Here is a 7,284-nt window from a genome sequence, read left to right on the forward strand (position 1 = left end):
ATCTCTCTCTCTCTCTCTCTCTCTCTCTCTCTCTCTCTCTCTCTCTCTCCCCCTCTCTATGAAGGGTTCTCTGAGGGAGCAGATGAGACTCCAGCACGTGGCGCTATGGTGGAAATAGCATGAGACAGATTTGGGCTCTGTAAAGAATTTTTTTTAAAGATCCAAAAAGGAAAATTGGCTCTGTGTGGGTGAGGTTACTGTGCACTCATAGTCGGTGCCTCTCCCAGAGGGAGGATGATATGTCTGTGACCCGTTTGGCTACTGATGTGTTGGTGAAGGTGATCTGTGTCACTTCTATGCAGGAGGGTCTGTGACAGCCAGCGTCTGCCATGTCACTCTTCTGTCTTGAGACCGGCTCCAATCAGGCAATGTTTCAGGCTTCATCACATTGGGTCCCGGAGTGAAGTCCCAGAACCGGCCCCAGCCCGCAGGGGACATGTAGGGTAATTGAGAGATAAATTTGTTGTAGGCCATTTGGAGTTCTGGAGTCACGTGATGTTGCGGGATAATCGTGGGCGTTCTTTACTAAGTCGGTTCAGTCAAGCTGGTTTCAGCTTTTCACAGCACTTACTAATTATTAGCTGCGATAGAAGGTCAAAGAGGGCCACAGCAATTTGGCCCAAACCCCTTTGCAAAATGGCAGCACCTCCCACCAAGAGGTGGAACCTGTGTGCCTTCCCCTAGTCTGGGCTTGCCTTGTGACAGAAGCCAGCGGAAGGGATGCTATGCGACTTCTGAGGCTAGACCTTAAGAAGCCTTGGTGCTTCAGCTGGCACTGTCTTGGAACAGTGCTCTGAGACTGCCAGGCCGCAAAGATATCTGGGGTGAAGGGTCACGTGCAGAGAGATGGCCAGCTGTCCCAGCTCTCACAGCCACATGGCTGAGCACAGGGAAGACCAGCAGAAGAGCCCCACAGCCCACACACAGAACTGAGGCAAATGATGCATCTCTAGTGTTTTAAGTCAATAAATTTTGGGGTGGTCTGTTACAATGCAATGAATCAGATAAGGGGCCTTGGGAGGAATCAGGTCTCTGAGCTCATTTCCTTGACCGTCACATAAGCCTAACAGCAATGTCTTCCTCAAAGGGTTTAGATGAGGCTCAGATGAGAAGAGAAATGGATATTAAATTCATTCATTCATTCATTCATTCATTCATCAACACATATTGACTGGACCTACTGTATTTCAGGCCCGGGGTTGACTATGGAATACAGCAAGGAACAAGATAAGCAAGGATCTGAAACGTGAGGAGGAAAAAGGCAATGAGTAAGCCAGATAATTTCAGCCAAATGTAATTGCCACGAGAAAAGCAAAGCAGGGCAATGTAATAGAGAGGGCCTGGAGGCAGTGCTTTGTTAATGATGGTTGGAGAAGGATTTTCTTTGCACATGACGGTTAAGCTAACCCAGGTGTATGATAAGGGGGAGCAACGTCCCATGTAGTAAGAGTCGTAAGTACAAATGCCCCAAGGTACAGAGAAGTTTATCATGGCTGAGTGCATGAGGGAGAGGGGGAAATGGTTGGAGATTGTGTTGGTGCAAGGCTTTGGGGGGGGGGGGTATATAGATTTCATCCTAAATTAAATGCAGCCAAGGAAGGATTTTAACAGGGAGGTGATACCCTTTGTACACTACAAAGCAAGTTAGTACTAGAGTTATTGCTGGAGTCATTTCATGGTCAGTCACCCCACAGTCTGGGATGACATTTGCACCCCCTTCCAGCTCTAAAAATTTCCAGTTCTGTAACAGATCTGAAAAACCTTTGGAAACTACTAAAAGCTTTGATCATGTAGGAAGTTGTCATTATTACTAAGAGGCTCCCCACCTTGTAAGAGGGCTTGGGATCTGATAGCCTAAATTTTCTCCTTGCTCTGAATACTTAATAAAAGCCATCTTTCAAAGGAAACGGAAGAAGCTTCTTATTCTGAGGAAACCCAAACCACTATTTGACCAAAATAGAAGAAAAAAAACCCCAACAAAACGTGCCTTCTTTGAATGAGTAATCTCTGCCGAGTCTGACAGCTTAAAATTGAAAAAAAAAAATGCAACAATTAAGATAACGAATGACATGGCATAGTGATAACATTTACTAAAGTGGTCTGCGGAAAATTCCAGCGAAACCCATTGGTTTTTTTCATCGGTTATTTCTTGTCTCTGTCCTGGGCTCTCGGGTGGCTCTGGGTTTGCAGTAGGGCACCTGAGACTGTAAGTGGAAGTGTGGGATGCAGTTTCCTGGCCATCATGTGCTCTGAGTCTTGAGAGAAGCTTTGGAAAAGTCTCAGGGCTGAGACTGGGGTACCCCAAAGAGCCCAGATTTGCCAATTTCCCCAAGGTCTCTAAGCTTATAGATGTCCCAGTTCTGGCTTACAAGATAGGAAGGAACACAATTTGTTGGATATATACCATCTTCTGTATACTGTGATGGATTTTTTTGCATAAATCATCTCAAATAATTCTCACCCATAGCCCTATGAGGGAGATACATTTATTATCCCCCACCAGCTCCTCCTTATAGATGAAGAAACTGAAGCTCAGAAAGTTAGAGTTTTTCTCCAAGGTCCCACGGCTAGCTGGGGAATTCAGTCGACTGGTTCCAAAGCCCCATCTTTCAACCAGTTGGCTCTCCTGGTGCACTCCACTCGCAAAATAGAAGGTTCTGTGGGAATCCAGAGTTGGAAATGATGTGTTCAGCCTGAGTCTCCAGCCTGCCAGCCCACCTTATGCATTTTGGACTTATCATTCTCCATAATGTCATGAGCCAATTCCTTAAAATAAATCTCCCTCTCTCTTTCTAAGTTTATTACTTATTTGGAGAGAGAGAGTGCTTGCACTCACGAGCAGAGGAGGGGGAGAGAGAGAGAGAGAGAGAGAGGAAGAGAGAGAATCCCAAGCAGGCTCCGCCCTGTCAGCTCAGAGCCTAATGCAGGGCTGGAACCCACAAACTGTGAGATCTTGACCTGAGCCGAAATTAAGAGTGGGATGCTTAACCGACTGAACCACCCAGGCATCCCTTAAAATAAATCTTTCCATGTCCACATTCTATTACTTCTGTTTCTCTGGAGAACCCTGACTAGGACATAGAATATTACTATGTACTATTAGCCATAATGCAAGGATTTCCTAAGAGCAGCTACAGGATGTGTTGGCCTGTACAGGCAGCCCCGAACTGGCACTCCAGTAAGAGAACAGGGCCCAGAATGAAGAAAAAGCCAGGGCTTGGAATCAAGCTGGGCTAACCCCCTGGATGCCTGACTGGGTTATTAATCCGCGTTCCAGGAGGCAAGGAGTTTGGATGTGAGGGTCAGAAGGTGAGCCTGGGACCCAGCCAAAGACGACTTGGGCAGCTTGTCCCTGGTCTGGGGGTTGGGGGCGGGTACGGAGGGCTCTGCTGTTGTCTACAACAGCGACTTCCACCGTGCTGTCCCGGCCTCCATTACAAATGGAGATTGTCATGTGACCCAGCATGACCAATGAGAAGGGAAGGCTTTTGGAGGGGGATGAAAAATTTTCCTCCTATAATAGGAGACGCAGGAAGCACACCTCCTCCTGCTTTGTTCTGCTACTTCCGTCCTTTGATCCTGCAGCTCCCGCAGCCCTGTTGTGACCCTGAGGGAAAAACTATGAGAACTGCAAAGCAATGGACTCAAAACCCAAAATTATAAGGCTTTTGGACCCACTTTTTCACCTGTGAGATAATAAGCCCCTCTCCCTCTTAAGTCGGGGTTTCTGTGATTTATAGCTGAACACATCCTGATTCGAAGAGGAAATACAGAAACACGCAAAAAATATGACCCCATCCCTAATCTGCTGCCCTTTGAGAGTACGGTGACCCAATTTTCCTCTGCTGGGACATTTTCCTATCTGGTCCCGTGTCACACTTAGATATTACTTTCTCTGCAAGTTCAACCTTAAATTCCCAGGCTGGGTCACATGCCCCTCCTAAGAGCCTTCTTATCCTGGTGCACCCTCACTTTCATAACGCATCCCAAGAAGGGGCAGGAAAAACGGCGGTAGGAAGCGGGTGAGATCTGTTCCCCTCAGCAGGGTTCCACTTATATCTCATTTGCCGAAGTCTACCACGTGGCCACCCCTAGCTGCAAGGGAGGCTTGCAAAGCGACAACCTGGCCCTCCCAGCCTCCAGAGCGGGAGGCAGGCAAAGGGGACGGCTGGGAACGGAAGTGCCAGGTTGGCCACGAAGCAGCATCTGCCACAAATGACAAAATTTCTTACTAAGTTCTTTGACGTTTCAACTGTATATTCTTTTTCTTTTTCTTTTTCTAAAGGGAACTACTTTAATTACTTTTTACCGATTCTAAACGTAACAAAGCTGGTTGTAAAAATGCAAACCATACGGGTTAAGCGAGTTTCCTGAAATCTTATTCCTCCAGAGATAAGCTGATGAATAATTTGATCCCTGTCTCATTCCAGACTTTTATCTATCCGTAAAAATATATTTTAGGTATTTATTTATTTAAAAAAATGGAAGAGGGTGTTTTTTTGGTAAGATCATAAACAGATCACACCTTGCCTTACGAAAAATGGAATACCACCCGCCAAAGCTCTCTGCAGCCACTCCCTTCACTGCTCTCTCTCCCGGGCCCGGGAAAGGATACCACTTCTCTCCACCCATCTGTTCCACTTTCATCTCCTTCTTTATTGATCAGCTCCTCCACTTAGAGAAGGAAGCTCCCTGGTAGCTTCCTTGTAGGTTTCAAGATAAAATATAGCTGTTCTGAGAATGTGAATTACTGTAGATGTGTACAAAGTCACGTGTCATAGTGTGAACTCCACCCCAGTTGGTTCTCTCAGAGTATTGGCAAGTAACTATTTGATGCATATCTTCCTGGTTTTCTTGCTCAGTGGATGATGATGGTGCAAGCCTCCAGTTGCTGAGCACTTAATATGTTCCTCACATTGTTCGAAGACAATACATGCTTTAGTCTTCATTAAAACAACCATTTGAAGATGATATGGTTATTTCCCACTTTAGAAATGAGAAAAATTGGGATTAAGTAATTTTGCTCAAAGCCATATGGCTGATAATGTCAGAGCCAGGGTTCAAACATTCAAACCCAGCCACCTTGAATCTTACACACACACGTGCACACACACACACACACACACCATAAACAAATAAAAAACTATGTTTTTTTATAAAATAAAAACCCAGTGATTTTCTGCATTGTTTCCTATATATAAAGTTTTACCTGACTCTTTTTTTTTTAATTTTTTTTTTTAACGTTTATTTATTTTTGAGACAGAGAGAGACAGAGCATGAACAGGGGAGGGACAGAGAGAGAGGGAGACACAGAATCTGAAACAGGCTCCAGGCTCTGAGCTGTCAGCACAGAGCCCGACGCGGGGCTCGAACTCACGGACTGTGAGATCATGACTTGAGCCGAAGTCAGACACTCAACCGACCAAGCCACCCAGGCGCCCCTACCTGACTCTTTTAAATTCCTAAAAGATACTCCATTATATGGATCAACTATACTTTTTTTTTTTTTTTTTTTAGCCAATCTCCTATTAATGGACATTTAGTTGCTCCCGATTTGTCACTTGACCCTCTTCCTCACCAGAATGTCTGACTTGAGGCTTTAGCTATGTGGAAGTGACTTAGGCCTTGCCCTAAGGTGACCATTCAGCTCATCTTCCTACCACCAGACCACAGCTATATAAGTCATCTCTTCATTCAGATCTTCAAGAGAGAGGATCTAATGGGTCTCAGGCCAGCAGATAAGCACATATGACTCCAAAGGCCGGAGGGAAGGCAGGTCCTTTGGAAGGGGCAGTGTGTGGGGCCAGCAACCTGCCAACACTCTTTGTTTTTTGGTTGGTTTGTTTGTTTGTTTGTTTTTCCAGTGTTGCCTGTTCATGAACTTTGCCTGTTTTTGTATCAGAGTGGTTTTCTTTCCTTATGGGCTTATAAGAGTTCCTTGAATATCAAGCTTTGTCTGTGCTGCGGGCATGCTTTCTCATTTTGTTCTTTGTGTCCATGCCTTGTGCTATAAAGTAGCTTTAAACTGCAATGTGATTAGATCAATCGATCTTTTCTTTAGCATTATTGACCCTCCTGTCCGTCTGAGAAAGGCCTTTCTCAACTCAAAATTATAAATCTTCTCCCCCCATGATGGTCTCTATTACTTTCATGAGTTTTGTCTCACGTTTAAATATCTGATCCAGGGGTGCCTGGGTGGCTCAGTCAATTATGTGTCCGACTCTTGATTTCAGCTCAAGTCTTGATCTTATGGTCATGAGATGGAGCCTCGCGTCAGACTCCACGCTGGGCATGAAACCTGCTTAGGATTCTCTCTCTCCCTCTGCCTGTCCCCCTCCTGTCTCTCTAAAAAAAAATCTGGTCCCTTAATTTTGTCTATTGCTTTTATGGATTTGTCTTACATTTAAATATCTAAGCCATTTTGGATGTGAGGGCAACCTGGCTGTGACATCCGTCACCCCATTATTGCCAGGGTTGATTCGGCTGATCTGGCTGGCCAGGCTGGTGTCTCCTTCCTCCCTCATGGCTCCCTGTGCATCCTCTCAAAGCCATGTGCTGCCGAAGAGAACGAACTTCCCTGATAGAGGAGTACTGCTCTTCGGTCAAGGGTATAGGAGTAGTTGCGCTCTCCCACTAGAACCTCCAAACAAGCTCTCCAGGTCCATTTGTAGGACAACATAGGGCGGTCAAGCTTTCAAGATTCCAGACACATCCAAATGAGGCGCTACATGTGGCAGTCTGCCTTTAAAACAACAGCAATAGGGGCACCTGGGTGGCTCTGTCGGTTAAGCGTCCGACTTCGGCTCAGGTCATGATCTCGCGGTCCGTGGATTCAAGCCCTACGTCGGGCTCTGTGCTGACAGCTCAGAGCCTAGAGCCTGCTTAGGATTCTGTGTTACCTCTCTCTTTGTCCCTCCCCCACTCATGCTCTGTCACTCTGTTTCAAAAATAAATAAACATTTAAAAAATTTTTAAACAACACCAACAAACACAAACAAAAACCCAATAAATATCTCATCCATTTCAGATTTGTTTTTAAAATCAAGTTAATAATCTCTCAAATAATTATCCCAACACAATTGGTTGACTAGACCACCTTTTCTCTACTGATCTGCAATGTCTTGATGTCCTATCATATCACATGTTGTGGTGTTCATGAGCAAGGGACACTAGAGTTGGACAGACATGGATTTTTGGCTCTGCTCTGCCACTTACTGGCTTGTGACCTTGAGCAGGTTAATATCTCTGGGTTTGTGTTTCCATATGTGTAAAGTAGGGTTGATC

Source organism: Panthera uncia (genome assembly GCF_023721935.1).
Source record: "Panthera uncia isolate 11264 chromosome A1 unlocalized genomic scaffold, Puncia_PCG_1.0 HiC_scaffold_17, whole genome shotgun sequence".
Lineage (NCBI taxonomy): Eukaryota > Metazoa > Chordata > Mammalia > Carnivora > Felidae > Panthera > Panthera uncia.